The sequence below is a fragment of the Pogoniulus pusillus genome, chromosome 24, assembly GCF_015220805.1.
Source record: "Pogoniulus pusillus isolate bPogPus1 chromosome 24, bPogPus1.pri, whole genome shotgun sequence".
NCBI lineage: Eukaryota > Metazoa > Chordata > Aves > Piciformes > Lybiidae > Pogoniulus > Pogoniulus pusillus.
The window spans coordinates 11,642,294-11,658,433 of NC_087287.1; the positions used below are offsets into that span (position 1 = coordinate 11,642,294).

The following is a 16,140-nucleotide window of genomic DNA, read 5'->3' on the forward strand; positions in this document are numbered from 1 at the left end:
GAAATCTGGAAGCACTGGAATTGATGAAGTGTCATTTCATATGTGTATGTTAGTAATCACAGGCAGCTTATGGCAAAAAGCTAAGCAGCTGTTCTGTGGGGAACAGTTAAATATACAGTGGAAATTAAAAGTTCAGTTGAAAATGTGCCACAGATGAGCAAAAAGAACCTGTAAGCTTGCAGCTCTGCATTTTATCAGGCTAAATGAAGACACTGCAGAAGGAGAGCTGGTTGGGACTGGACCTTTTGATGTGTCACAGGCACCACAAGCACAACTCACTATAGGCAGGGCTGTTGTGCTCTCCCTGCATGGCAGTGACCTAGCATCATCATCCGTGAATCATCAGGAGCTGGTTACATGCTGAGATGGGAAAAGAAAACCTTGAGTACTCTGGATGGTGTTTGGCCAAAACTGACTTAGCTGCCCTTCTGGGAACATAATCATCTCACCTTCTGCAGCTTAGTTTAAGGTTATTGTGTACATCACACTACTCTGCCATGCTCTTCTGGCCTCTGTATTTGAACAGATGCTTGCAAAGCTGCAGGATAGAGCATTTTACTGCTGGATATTTAAAATGTATATTTTGTTGGCTATTTTTTCCTGTCTCTACTAGCAAAGTGAAGAAGGGAAGCATAGGGGAGAGATGGAAATTCTTTAAGTATTGACGTTATGAGATAAAAAGCTACGTGAAGCTGTGACCTTGATGCTGATGCTAATATGGGGTATCCAACTTTGTTTTCCTCAGGTGCAATGTCAGGCTCTTCAGTGGCTTATCTAGTATGTGCAAAGGTAAAAATGTCCTTGGGTGGTTTATGCAAGCACTCTGTAAACCAACAAGACACCCAAGCCATGTGGCAATTGCTCTAATACTGGTCACTACATAAAAAGCCCTGGCATGTGTGAATGTAAGAAAATTCATCTTTGTATCAATCACTGGACTAAAATACATTCACTTTAATGCAGGTGAAAGGTTTGCTTTGTTACATTTTCCTGCTTTATTTCTGAATCAGTTTCTAAATTTCTCTCTAGATTTATAAATCATTTTCTTCAGTGTTACAAGATGGTGTTACACTTACTGAGACTGATTCTCCTTTTTTTGGCTCTTGCCACTTTCTTTCACTTAATTTCTTTGGGTTTGTATGTTGAGATTTCTTTGGTCTGTCTAGCTCAGATCTCCCATGGCTTTAAAAACTTCTAAAGCTGTTGGCTTAGAAATGGATTCTTGAGCATTACTCCAGTTTCAACATGCAGGAAGCTGCAATGTTTGAGAATGGCTAAGGATTTTAGTATTTCAACACAAGCAGTTACACTGACCTGAATTTGGGAAATGCTGTTCTCAATCCTGATCAGAGGGGAAGAATGGACTGTCTGGATATCATCTGTTACACTGTTCCACCTACATTAGTAGAATGGGTAAGATTTCAAGAGGGCTCCAATATATCAGTGTCCTTCATACTTTTTGCTGTTATTTCATAGAAAGATACTGGTACTAAAACTCCCAGCAGAATGGAGAGTTGGGTAGTCAGATGTCTCTGAAGCAGTAGTGTTAAACTCTGGCTCCTAAATCTATCTATTCTGGCTCTCTGGTCAGGGTAATACAGTGACAGATGCTGCTTTAGCCACTGTCAACAGCAGACATAACTTTCTCGAAGTAAAAGTGGGTAGAAAGGCAAATTTATAAGGATTACTTTGTGTTTTAACCACAAAGTAAACTTACAGCTTCGAGGCTGGTTCTAAAGTCTTTTATTTTCACTTGTTTTCATACCTAGAAATGAGGACAGAGTTTATGCCTCCGTGGCCCTGGCAGTGCTGGTACTGAAAAACTTATGCTTAACTAGCACAAGGTGTGGTTTCCTGTACCAGTACTTGCAGGCCACAGAGCTGTGGCTGCCAAAGTTATTTGCTGTGTTTCCCAACTGCAGAGAGTTAAATGTCATAACCACAGACCTAAAATGGAAATCAAATAGTGATTGTAAAGTTAAGAGTGTAATGGTTAAGTGCCTAATTTATCCGTTGTGGGAAGGATGTTGACTCCATGTGAAAGTGGCAGGCAAGAATGCAGTTAATTCACTGGTGTCACTCTGATGCAGCTGTATCTTCTTGAGAAGACATTGTTTTCTGAGGAGTTATGTGAGTTTCTGCTTAGCTTAGTGTATGGCACATAAGTTTTCTTTCTCTGGCAGACTTCTGCCTGGAATCTTTGCCCAGTTTGAACAAGTATAGCTTATGGCCTCCCTGATTAATACTACCATTTAAAAGATTTATTATTTTTATATGTAAGCAGCTGGAAACTGTTTATCAAAATGTAGTTATTGGTTTAATGAGCTTATCAGTTAGCATCACATCCTGGCTTTCAGAAGACACTTCTGTACCAGAGTTACATATTTTATGGGTGTTGTCTCCTACTGTAACTGGATTAAGTTTTCTCTCAACAAAATTACATCCTTACATTTAAGCCCTGGTATAAGTACCTGACTAAAAGAGAGCAGAGGAATTATGGTATAATTGTAACAGGTTTTTTTAATAGCATAGTCTATTTTCTGCAGGGAGGAATGCATGACTTAAAATTTGCCAGATCTTCTGTTGTTAACTCATGCATAGTCTTATTCTACTAGTTGATATATGTGAGTTATTTTTCCTTGTACTACTGAGATGAATTTACTGAGGCAGGATACATATTTCTGTTGTAGAATTGCCGTAGCATTGTGTATTACTTTCAGCTAATACAACCCTTTCTAGGAAATTAAATTTAGAACAAAAGGCTTTGTGTAGAATTAACCTGAATGTTGCAATTCAGAGCAGAAAATTGCAGTCACTTTTAAGAACCCCTTCTAGGCTGGGAGGAGGTAATATTTCTGACTGTTGTGTTGTAAGCCAAAAGTAGGAATTCATTAATAAGGTGCTGTGAATTAAACCACAACATGATCTTAAAACTGTGGCAGCTATTGTACGATAAATTTGAGATACTTCACCCCTTAGTAGAAAAACAAGCATCAAGATCTTGTAATTTTAGAAACAAATAATTAACAGCTGAAAGACAGTAATCTCTCTCTTGTTTTCCTTCTTGCAGGTCCCATAGTGTTGTAAAGGCCTGCAACTTGTAGTGGGGAATGTTTCTACCATTGATTCAACAATTTCAAAATCGTTTTCATCCTCTATGAATCACAAGCTGATAAGTACCATAGCCTGGTTAGTTATGCTACTTTATTTTCTCCCTCCAAATACTGTGTGGCTATGTCATATTAGACTGAAATTAGCTTTACCTGAAGGGTGGATAACATGTTCCAGTGAAGATGTAGCAAGAGCGTTTCTGGTCTGGAAGCCATTTTTCTAGACTCCACAGCATGAAGCAGCCTTTTGTCCACTGTTTCATCTGGTTATGCTGAAAAGAAATAGGCATGTTTGTGGACAGCTATAGAACAATCCTGACAATATTTACAGTTGTGGAAGTTGATTATAAAACACACAAAAAAATGTATCTGTGTGCTCACTGGAACAATGAGTACATTGGATGTGGATCTGTTTCCTCACACTGTAAAAAAGGATCAGTATTTATCAAAAAGTATTGTTGGTGTCCTTGCTGGACCCTGACATCTTGTTCCTGGAAAACTTGCTGAGGGGAATTTGAATGTTACAAGAATGGGAGGATATGGTTGCAAGTTCTGTTTCATCCTGCGTTGTTTTGGATCCTGGCCATCAGGAAACATCTATTTCAGAGATGAAACACTTTCTCTTCAACAGTAGTATTATAAGCATATGTATTATGAGTATATGTAAATAATCTGTGGCAAGGGGTGATTTTATCATCCCAAATTTTCCTTTTTTTGATGAAATTTTCAAAAGACATTTCAACCAAAGATGTGCTGGGGGGAATTTGCATATTTTATATTGACATATGTAAATTCTGGTTAAACATAAGAGTAGCTCAGATGTGATTTTACTCTCTGTCTGTCACCCTTTGTACTGATCTTTAGTCTTTGTGAGTTCATACACATTTAATACTGCATTGCAAATATTTTTCCTCATCTCCAAAAGTATTCATAAAAATGAGGGTGCATGAGATCATTTGAAAGAGCATTGTTTGTAATTTTCCTCTCTCTGCTGAGCTGTGAAATACAGGCTTCTGCCTACTGTAGAAGAATGGAAATAAATCATCATGCAAGCTCTTTCAAAAGAAATTGCATATCCTGGTGTAGGAGAACTCACAAATCAGTATAACATTTTTCCACATAGCTTGAGCTTCTGGGCTCACTCCCACATCATTCCATATTCTATACCCTTCAACAATAAAAATGTAACATACAAAGTAAAAGCTTTAATCAGTCTATCTGAAAGCAATCTGCAATTGTTCCTTGTTTCACAAAACCAAAGATAGATAGCAGGCAGGCTGGTGAAATGAAGCCAAAGCAAACTGGTTTCCCTAAACAAACTGTCTGTTGTAGAAGTGTTACCAAACTCCTTCCGTGAGCCTCTGGCTGCAGATGAATAATTTAAGTAACGAGGCAGGTTCAAGTTACCTCATTACCAGGGGGCTGAAAGGACTGTCTTGCAACAAATCCTTGTCATCCATCCTTTTCTGGCATGTCAGAGTGTCTCCCTAAAACTTCCTGTGCAAAGGGACATCTAAAGCCTCTTGAAATCTTCTTGAAGGGTCATCCTTCCCTAGCCTACCCAACAAACCCCAGTAAAGTCTCCACGTGGAGTAGGAGTGCTGTCCTTGCAGAGATGGAAACAAATGCTGCTCGCTCGCCATGTTGTTTTTAACTTAATACTATTTTCTGAGGTTTTAAGGAACTCTACCAACTGAAATGACTGCATGAAACTATTTTTAGATACTCAAACACAGTATTAAGGCTTTATTATCTGGTCAGGGCAAAATTCCCTTTGCATTAATTAGTAGTAGAATGGAATAAAATTAATTAATAATTTAAGGTTTTTCAAAGCTATAAAAATATCAGCATCAGATTTTTAAAAAAATGCCCATTTGCAGCAACAGCACAAAGTATGAATTGCTTAATTATCACAGAGGGGCATACAAAGTAAGCATGGCTTTAAAAAGAAACAGCTTTCAGTACAAGCTCTGCCTCCGTCATCACATCTGTCTGCCTTTTGCCGTTAGGCAAGCAATGTATTTACCTTTTGGAGTCCTTTATTTGCAAAGGTGCTAGTCATGCTCTGTTAGTACTTTCTGTTCTCCACTTAGTTGAGAGCATAATAGAACATTTGTTCTTTACTGATGGACTAACGGTTTCTAAAGAGTTGCAGGGTCTTCAGTATTGTGAAAGTCTGTTCTGACCCAAAATGATTAGGTAACTAAAGTGCTAGGTGGTGAAAGAACCTCCTGGCATCCTTATTCGAGCTTCCTTAACCCGCAGATTTACTCAAGAAAGGGGCAAGGGGTGGGGAAATACAGCAGTGGGAAAAATGTTATTGGTGATTACACTCCAAAAAGTCAGTGTATTCTCAGAATTGTGTTACCTGAAAGGAAATTTTAAAAATCTAAGCATTTTTAAGATACTTCAGAGTTATAAGGAACTTTCTGGAAACAATGTAATAGTTACAGAAGAGCCTGTGAGAAGCTGGATACCCAAATTCTGGTCTTACCCTGCCATGTGGCCTGATTTTCAGGGACACAATGTACTCCAGAGTTTGCTGCTAATCGCCTTTATTGAGAGGTCAGATGGAATCTTACCAAATTACATTATGATATGTGCTTCTGGACAATGTTTTAGTTATCTGTGAGATCAACCTTGTTAATTTGGATGCAAATAGAAAATGAGTAAAGCTTAATTTCCACTAAAATCAGATTACAGGAAGATTCTTTAAATGCTTTCAGTGTAAGCGCTCTACAGCTGTCAGGATGTCTGTCCATTTCCTTAGACAAATGTGGTGACTGCAAAGCTCATGAAACTGTGATGTAAGATAAACTAATCTTGTAGAAGGCATGTAATTGTGAATAAGATTTTTAGCCTATTTCCAAACTGTGGGATTTATAATAGCAATAAATTTAGAAGAAAAACAGAATACCCCCTGACTGCCATGTTTCAGATCCCTTTCTTCTGCCCCTAGTGAGAGCTGTATTCATACTCAAAGATATCCAGGAAATTCTCTAAAAGGCTAGGAATGTTTCCTATATTTGCAAGGCTGAATTCTGTCTGTCTTAAGAATAAGCTCTTAAAGTCTCAAGGAGAGATCAGAGATGATTGGTATAGTGCATTCTCTGCTGCTCTAGGAAAATGTAGTGGGCAGAAACTACATTTATAATACTTCTCTGCATGGTAGGGCCATTCTATAAGACTTAATAGTCTTTATTTAAATTTTTAGATTTCATAAAGACTACTTGGTGTTAGAAAATTTATGGCTTTTCTGACTTAAATCTTGTGGATTTTCACAGGATTTTAATATTAGGTAGGAGGCAGGCATTTGACTTCATAATCTAATGACCAGGTTAGAGTTGGAATTTTTTTATGAAATGAAGTTAAGGACAGGATTACCTTGCTAACAGTGTATGAACAACTAGCTGTTCACTAGGTTGGTTATTTTAAACATAGTCTTCCACAAATGAAAGATTCAGCCAGGTACCTGTAGGGGATGCTAAAACACTGTGGGTAGATTCACCCATTTGTTTTAGTGTATGAAGTAAGGCAGTTTTCTTTTTAGGCTGTGCTATCGGTGAAATCAGAGCAAAACTTCCATCCATTGAAATATAAAACAAAGATTGTGCTTCATGCCACTGTGATGTGAATCCTGACTTGGCTGATGAATTTCTGCTCTTCCAAAAGACTATGCAGTACTCTAATGGAAGGAGTGTTTGTGGGTGATATATAAACTATTTCATTTTTTTTTTCCTGAAAGGCTTGGGATTTAGCTAAAATGAGGTAGCTAAAAAAAATTCCATAAAAAAGTTTCCCAAGAGTCACTAAACCACTCTATACTTTCACCACACACATGCAGAAACTTAACTATCTTGCTGCATTATGGCAAGATAGGTATGGTATCACAGGCAAAATTAACCAGTGACACCATTTTGAAGTGCCAATCTGTGTCCTCTGCCCATATCCTTCAGCTACCGGAGTATTTTTCTCAAGCAAAGGACCATTACTGTTTAAAATGTAATTACATATTTGTATCTGTAAAAGAAATTATTTTCTTGACATTAATACTGTGTTTGCAAATGCTTCAGTGCTACGTAATTAGGCTCCTAATTATGCTGAGGGCTGTATTTCTCCATGGCCTACTGTGTCACTGCTTCACTGCAGAAGGATGAGCATGAATCCCAAGAAGGTTTGATGACAGATGATTTCTCAGACACCTTTGAAGATGAGAAGTAACATTGCTGATGTGTTCTACACAGCCACACTTGGTCCATAAACTCAGTCCTGACAGAGTTCATGATACATTTGGTAGAATTATACTGCTGATGAGGAGTACCCACAAAGACAGAGTTCATACTGTGGCAAGAACGCTGCAAAACGCTGTTAGCTGTCCCCCTCCTTGGAACTTCACAGGGAGCAGTACATTCAGGAATATACACTAGTGTCTCCCATACACCAAGTGGTTTAAATGACAGTATTTCCATTGTTTTGCAATGTGAAATTGATGAACATAACAGTTACTACAAGAAGCTTTGTGCAACTGCCTAGTGGTAGAATGGAAATATGAGATTTTGTTGGCGAGGGCTTGAGTCTTCCTTGGAGCTGCAGGAATTTGAGTGTCTGGATGAAGACGCTGTAGCCACTTTTCTCAGCAGCTTGCCAACAGTGATCACAGTGAAATTCACTTGCTCTAGGATTCTTACTGGTAGTCCTGGTTTTATTTTGTTTCTTTGATTTATTTTAATTCTTTGATACAGGATAATTCAAGTGAGTAGTTGATATGAAGTTTTATCATCCTCTCCATTTGGATGTCTGATTAAGCATGACTTGCTGTGCTTGGGATTTTAAATACCAGAAGTCTTCCAATTATCTCAATTACCTTTAGCCAAGGAATGATTGCTATTTCCAGGTACACATCCTGCTGCCCACAGTTTCTCCCTCAGGTTTTTCTGACATGGTTAGCCCTTACCAAAGCATGCTATAAACTATCAACTATCCCACGATACCTTATGAGTATGCTGCAGCACTGAGAAGAATTTCCATGTACATTTTCTCTTTGATTCCATTCCATTTTAGGAATGTTCAGAAGCTTCATGTAAAGCCTTCAAATGATAGAAATCATACATTTCACAGAGAATATGTACTATCAAAAAACATTTCTTGTGTTTAGTTCTCTGATTATATAAAACATCTGTGAAAGGCAGTTACATGAAACAGTAAAAGTTATCAGTGAGTTCTAATAACTTTTCTGGACATTTTTTGGAAAAAAGAAAGTAAATATGAAGAACCTTCAATGAATTAAAATGCGTTCCCTGTAGACAATTCTGTAGAGAATGTTGCCTAAATTACGAGAGACGTATCTAAGTTCTGTGCCAAGATCTGTAGTAGCATTTTGGCTTTTAGTGCCTAAATTCCCTTTAACTTAAACAGGACCTGGGTCTTAAGAATTAGGCAAAAAGATTTCACTTGCACTTGGAACTTTCAGCAGTGGTTTTTTTTATTGCAGAGCACAATTTTCTTCTTATATTTGAGCCTTAAATAAGTAATTTTATGTACATGTAGTCAGCTGAAACTAATGTATAGATTTTGAGAGCCATATGCAGACCTTACACGTGCCAAAAGCATATGCAAGCTGCATAACAGTGAAACAAAAACATAACTGTGCTCTTTTTTTCTCCTTCATTCATGACTAACACTGATACTCCCTTTCTGCCTGAAACACATAATGAAATATTAATAGCAACAAACTGTTGCAGTTACATCTGCAGATGTTGCAATTGCCATTTCAGCTTGAATAAACAACCTAGAAGAATGAGTAATAAAGTTCAAAATTACCAAGAAAAGGCATTATGAGACTAATCTAGGAAATCACACTGAGTTTTCTGAAGTTGTAGTTTTGAGGAAGTGATACACTCCTTTGCTTTCTTTAGGAGCAAGAGAAGAACCTGTCTCCCTCTGCTGGTTTTCAGAGAAAAGAATTGTTTGTAGAGATTGAATAATGGCAGCTGAAATGTTGATGCATATTACCAGACATTTAAGAAACAGGCATTAAAACTTGTTACTTTTAAATATATAGGAGTCATTTTGAGGACATCAGAATTACCTGTCTCAATTAGCTGAGGACTGGTAGATTTTTGCAGTATTTATTCCGTTTAAGCTAATAGTTTCTCAGTATATTGAATGTGGTTTCTTTATATGTACATCTCTAAGAACATATATCCTAAGATAAATTTAACCATTTAGCCTTTAATTCAGACCTCACTGAATTTTGTAGCTGTTTTGAAGAGTGTTTAATCCTGAGGTTGTAAATGTAGATGCATAATTTTCTTTTTTAATAACAATTTCTCATTCACAAAAAGGATACTTGAGCAATTACAGACATCTTTTATTCCTTCCAATTAGTTAAAGGCAAATAACAATTCTGGTAGTTAAATTAAGGCATTCATCTGTTAAATTTGGAGGTCTTACATAAATGTATTTCAGGCTGAGAAGAGAATGAAGGCAATTTTTTTTTTGGTCGTTGTTTTGTGGTTTGTTTTTTTACTTCCCATGTCTTATCTTCACCAAAACACCTTTGTTATTCTTTGTTACATGTAGCTGTCCTTTTGATCTGGGTATAAATCAAGCTTGCTTGTACCCTGAGTATTATTTTGAAGTATGCGTCTGCCAGCTGCACTTCATCATATTGCCAGTTAATGCCAGCATCAGTACAATTAGTTACACAAGTTGGTTAGATTTTTGCATATAGCGTGTTGGCATTCCTTTGTGAAGTTTGTGTGTTGGAGTAGTGAGCACAGCATGCACTTTCTCCAAATATTTGACCAAATTCTCTCACATTTATTCTGCCTGTAGTATGCAATCTCAATTTTAATAAACATGTTATTTAATAATATTGCATGGGCTTATACTACTTGTCTATCTGGAACACAGTGAAGCTTTTCTGCAAGACACAGCTTGCCCACGTATCTCCTGAAAACTCTCAGGGTGTATCACAAGACAACAGACACAGTAGCAGGGTAGTGAGGCAGCTGAGACACACACCTTGTGCATTGTGTTCTCATAGCCATATGAATAACTTCCTGTATAAGAAATGCTTTAAAGCTGATGTCATGTTTTCATGCAGGAATGTGTAACTTGTAATTATCTATTCATAAGCACGTCTGCAGGCTATGTCATTGCTCCCTTCACTGACTCAACTGTCTAGGGGATAGTATGCTTTTCTCTAGAAGCTGGGCTTCCAATGCTAAGCAGTTTCACTTGAAGTAGAATTGTTTGGCCTGCCCAGCTATGGAGAATGCTACATGGCATGTGCTATACAAACACTATTCCTAAAACTGACTGGTCCTGCTTCTAGAGTACACTTGATAATTCATATATATAGGATGTAAATATAGCTGAAAAACAATGACAGCAGAAGCTTCAGTACTGATGTTGAAGCTGCTCTTCAACATAAGAGGTGAAAGCAAAGGAAGGAACAGCCTATTTAGTGTGATGAAAGGAAACCAATACCTAATTAATGTGTACCTTTGTAATATTTTGCAAAAATGAGGTAGTGCTAAAAAAAGCTGACCTTAAATTAGTGAAATAATTGCAAAGTAGCAGGAAGATTTTCTAAGAAGGAGGAAATAATTTCTGAGGAAAGGCACAGAAGGTTCTTAAAATTATGGTACTAGTACACAGGCTTGATAATAGTCTAAAATTCTGCACTCATCTGTAGATTCCTTTCCTATCTCAACTTTTATGACTTGTGCTTGACCTGATGATGTTGTCATGTGTTACATAATGTGATTGAGGTTGCTCAGTCATAAACTCTCATGATCTTGTTGAAATTATTGGATGGGGTAGCTGCCTTTTATTTAGGTTAAGAAACTAATGCTCCTTGGATTTGTGATGGGTGAAACATAAACAAATGATTATCCCAGCACTAAACCCTGCCGCTGAAGAGCTAGAGGTGTAAAGCAGAGCAGTTAAATGTGACCCATGTGTGAGGGGGAAAGCAGCACAAACACAGTGGGAACTGTTTTACACCAGGAGGTCCATTAGGATCTCTCCCTTAGGATTCTGTGAAGTATCATTTAAACTGCTGTTCATTAGATCCAGCACTATAAGCAAACCAGAACAGCACAGAGAGTCCTACACCATTCTGGATGCTGGGAACCCTCAGCTGTGCAGCATCAAACCAGAGCAGCCTGCTCTGCAGACCCCATCCATAGAAGAGGGTTTCCCATGTCAGTCATTATAGCATTTTCTTAGAAGAGAAAAATTCTGTCTGTGATTTCTGCTGCCAAATAGGAAGTGTTCATATGGAAAGCTCTTGCTGCACTGGTACATAAAGGCAAGGCTACGCAGGTGCTGTAATCACTGGTACCAAGTGGGAGCTGCCTGATGACTCCTGATACAAGGAGCTGCAAAGTTTGTCTTATGGCTAAAGGATATGCACAGGACAACACAGGGCTGAAGGCCAGCACATGCCTCCCTGTAATTGTTATGCCATTACTAATTCCTTCGTGTGTAGAGGGCTTCTGGCCAGGATCACTGCAGGAACACAACAGATGAAGTGACTGCAAGGCATGACTGACAGGAGAAAAATACAAAATGCATTACAAAGAGAAGGTGTGTTTGGACAAGCAGTATGGAGAGACACCTGCGCCTCGAGAGCAAAGGAGATGTCTACGATGCTCTATTTTTGGTTGAAATTTAGAGCAGAATTGGCTTCTTGATTGTCAGTACTGGAATGGTGTTAGAAAGGATCAATTTCTATTAATAACTGACAGCCTGAGGAATTCTTGGTGGCTTAGATCACCAGGGTAGTAAGGACTTGGGTGATTGTTTTAACTTGTGTAATTAAAAGAGTCATGCCTATGTTCTACATCCTATGATGCTTCTTACAGGAACACAGCTTGTGTCAGCCTTCCAGGATTCCATTTGACTCTTGTTTAAAAGTCATCTACAAAAGCTTTCATTGACCTTAATGGTGCTAAGCCAAGATTTATCCAGTCAGAAATGCTTAGATACTAAAATGGTGGGGGTTGCATAGAGCCACACAGAAAATGTCACTGCCAGCAATGCATTTATGACTTGATTCGTTTACACTGCAACTTCTAAACTGTCCAATTTTTCATGTGTCTTACTAACTTTGGTGTGCTAAAAGTGCTTAATGAAATACCAATAGGTGTTAAACTGAATTGTTTGATTATTTGAATTAGTAGCCTTTGAATGGGCGGAATATATTCTCTCTGGACTTCTTTTGTGTCTCTATTAAAACTGGTATTGTTACTCTTAAGTGCCCATTTTAACTTTAATTTGATCTTATGAAAGGCTCATTGTCTAAACTCTGTGTAAAACCCCATATACAATACTTTTGAGCATACTCAAAGCATTATGTTCTTTTGAAGCCATTGTGAAGGTCAAAACAAAATACTGTCGTTTTGAAACGTGTTGGAATGTCAGGAAGGTGGGAGCTGACACCAGCGATCAGCCGGGGCCAGCCAACCCATTCCTGAAGTTAAAGCAAAGGTCCGCTCGGTGGAACGTGTTGTTCCGAACCCCTGGGGCCACAGCTGCCAAGTGACGTGTTTCTTTCTGCAACTCAACCCAAGTGCGGCGGAGCACCCTCTCTCCCCAGGGTCACTCCGCGGCCTCGTCTCCCTCCTATCTGTGTCCCCGGCGGGCACGAGCACTGCCCCTCCCCCACGACGGAGGAAGTTTGTGGTGTCCGGGCTGAGCCGCGGCCGCCCGGGCGCACACTGCTGGTGCGTTGTGCGAATCTGCAGCCATGCCGAGCATTCCTCGGCAGATCGGACGATAAGGGCAGGAAATGACGGGGAGTCACCCCAGAGCCATCCAGTCCCCGCCGGCCTAGCAGAAGGGGCTCCTCCAGCAGCCACTGCTGCCGCAGTTACAGTCAGCCCCCCCCGGCCGCACAGCCGTTACTCCCTCCCATTTCCCTGCCGCCGGCCGAGCTCCGCAGCGTACGGTCGGCTCCGAGCAGGCGACGGGAGAAGCAGCTGATGCGGCGGCCATGGGGTCACCAGCGCCACTGCTGGAGTGCAGCACAGCGGCCGTGACCCGTCCCGCCTCTCCGCCCCGCCCCGCCCCTCTCCTGAGGGCCGTGCCCCGCCCCTGCCCCGCGGAGCGCTGCGGGCCGGGGCCGGAAGTGAGCGCACGGCGGCAGCTGGGCGGTGCGGGGCAGCTTGCAGCCTGGCGCGCTCCCGGCGGCAGGAGGGACGCAAAGGGAAATGGCCGTTGCCGCGGGGCGGCGGCGCTGCGAGGTAGGCGCGGGGAGCCCCGGGAACCCCTGCCGCTGGATATCGGGACGAGGCTGGGCCTCTGCTCCTGTCCCGGTCTGGTCCCTTCCCGTCGGTGCCAACTTGCTCCCTGCCTTCCTTGTCCCGCTTCGCCTTTTCCTTCCTCGAGGGTCGCCGCGATAGGACCCTGGGCCTCTGTACTGTCCCTGCTGCCGGTTGTACCTCGGCGCGACTCTGTGCTCGGGAGCGGCCGATGTTCCCAGCGCTGCTGGGGTGGCACCTGCGAGTGGCAGGGCCCGGGGCTCGGGCCGCGGTGGCGGGTGGGCAGCGGGGTCGGGGCCAGTGCTCTCCGCACGGCTCATCCCCGCCGCTTCGTGCCTGTTCGGGTTTCTGCGCTGTGGGAGCGGTGGCGAAGGCGCTGTCTGCTGAAAGTCTTCTGTCGGCCAGCTGCGCCGTGTGAAGCACTGGAGCAGTGCCGCTTCGGACACGGAGCGGTAATGCCGAGCCGTCCTCAGTAGCCGCCTGGCGTGTCACGGCTCTCTGAGCTTCGGAGGAACTTGTATCCGAGGTGGTAGGGACCTGTCCCCTGAAACTGAGCAGAAAGCGCCTAAGAAGGCTGTGAGTGTCCGAGCACTTGTCCTATGCAGGGGGGGCTTGGCTATCGCTGCAAGACCCCCACCCAGGTTTAAATTTTCTGCTTGTTCATCTCGCTGGGGTTTTGGGCGGGTTAGCCGATTTGGGACTGAGCCTTCCCGGGGTTCCGGAGAAGTTGACTGTTGTCAAACTGATCCACAAACTGCTCTTTCCTCGAGGACCTTTTCAGATGTTAGCAAAAGGTACATGGAAGTGTAGAATTGCCTTGCAGTTGACAATTTGATCGAGTTTGTTATTCAGCTTCGGAACAGTAAAATTGTGAACATGCATGTCTGCACAACTAACTTCCCACTAGCAGCTCTGCTGTGGAAGAAAGACTGTGGTAATGAGCTGCAGTCCAAGAAAGAACTCGGAAGAAAGGAAACATCTGAAGCTTTTTCTCAGCATCCTATTACTTGTTACAAAAGTAGTCCTACAGTGCAGTGCAGTAAAGTTGATTTGGGGTAGGAGAATGGTGCAGAGTTTTTTAGATAACAGCTTTGCACGTTTAGTGCAAGTCTCTTTCCAAAGGGAACTGAAAATTGAGACAAAATGTGTAAGTTGGTGAAAGATATTGTGCAATACCTACTTAGAATGCACACCCTTCTCAAGAATAATAGTAACAGATGATTTATAAGAATCCGAAACGGAAGCAGAAATAGGGCAGGTGGAATAAAATCTGACAGACAAAAGCATTTTGTTAGTTGGTTTTGTCAGCTTTGCAGGCAGTTGAGTCCTTCATTCCCCCAACTCTGCGACTGGGCCTGGAAAAAAATTGGTGTGTCTGGGAGGAAGAGCTTAAGTTGGGCCTGTTTACTGCATTTGTGGGAGGGGAGGAAAGGGACAATAATGCACACCATTTTTTTTGTCTTCCTTGTTTTGTTGTTGTTTGGTTTGTTTGCTTTGTGTTGTGGCTTTTGTTGTTGTTTTTCAAACTGAAAGCAGCTTGAAGCACAACTAGTAAGTACAGATGGCCAGTGAAAGAAAAGATAAAAGCAGTAACGGAAAGCACAGGGAAAAGTAACAAATACTTGAAGTTAAATGGCCTTTTGTTGAGGAAAAAAAAACAGCCCACAAACCAAACAAGCAATAAATCATTTGGCATCCCGGCTTCTTTAATGTTGTGCTTTATTTGATTAGTCTTTTACAGAAAGATGCTTGGTTTAAAAAAAATACATAGGAAGTATCATAGGTTTAGAGTTTTGATCGGTGTAATAAAATACATTGGATTAAATAGGATAATTGTAATAGTAATCCTGGTTTGGACACATGAGGTGCCTCTTTCCTTTTGAGATATTCCTGTTAGTAAGAACTCACCTCAGTACACAGTGTATATAAATTGAAAAGAAATATTTTTTTTCAGTAGTTCTCTGTGCAGCAACAAAGAAAGTTGAATGCCTTAAATGGAAAATGTTGCATTTCAAAATGTCAAGTAAAAAGGCCATTTTCTGAATTTGTATTCATCTGTTTCTTACTTGTCAAACTGAAACTGCCAGTATTTCTCAACCAGTGTTGCTGTTAAATCTACTATCTCTATTCTAAGTAGATGTGGATGTGTAATTATTTACTAGAATGAGAGTTCAGTTTTTATCAGTAGTGCTCAGTGACACCAGTCATCTAATACAGCACTCATCCAGCCCCTTGTGCTTGTGAAGGTTGCTGTGATGTCAGTTGTGGCAGAAGAATGCAGAAGTTGTTTCCAGACTGGATAAGTGAAGGAGGAAATGTTTCAGAGCATGCTTGTAATGCTAAACCTCACTTAATCTATAAAAGATTTAGAACGAAATACTTTCCTCAAAGCTCATATTAGAAATGTTATGAGAGATGTTACTTTGATCTGTACCGTAGTAGAAATGCAGCCTGGAATTGTTTGCCTAGAGTATGTTTAGTTTTCTTCAAGTGGGATTACTTCAGAGTGCTTCCATTGAAGAAGTACAGAGAGAAGCTTTGTCTGCATATTTCATGTAACTTGTAATTTTCAGGTGTGTGGCATTCAAGCTATATGCAAAACATGACTTAAACTCAACCATAACTGGAAGCTTGCAGCATGTGGTGTACGAGGACCTTATGGTTTTGTGTTAAGAGTATGTCATTAGTTCAGATCTAGTAGTTACTGCATGATGATCTAGGTGAAATAATTTGGTCTGTTTAATAGTAATTATAAT

At 40.7% G+C, this 16,140-nt stretch overlaps 1 protein-coding gene across 1 annotated transcript in view; it reads left to right on the plus strand.

Moving 5' to 3' along the window:
• PIK3C2A (phosphatidylinositol-4-phosphate 3-kinase catalytic subunit type 2 alpha) overlaps positions 1-16,140 on the plus strand; it is a 91,482-nt gene that overhangs the window by 29,195 nt on the left and 46,147 nt on the right. Inside the window, exon 3 of the mRNA XM_064163627.1 lies at positions 3,071-3,189. The gene's annotated coding sequence lies outside the window, so the exon portion shown is untranslated. The remainder of the gene's footprint in view (positions 1-3,070; positions 3,190-16,140) is intronic.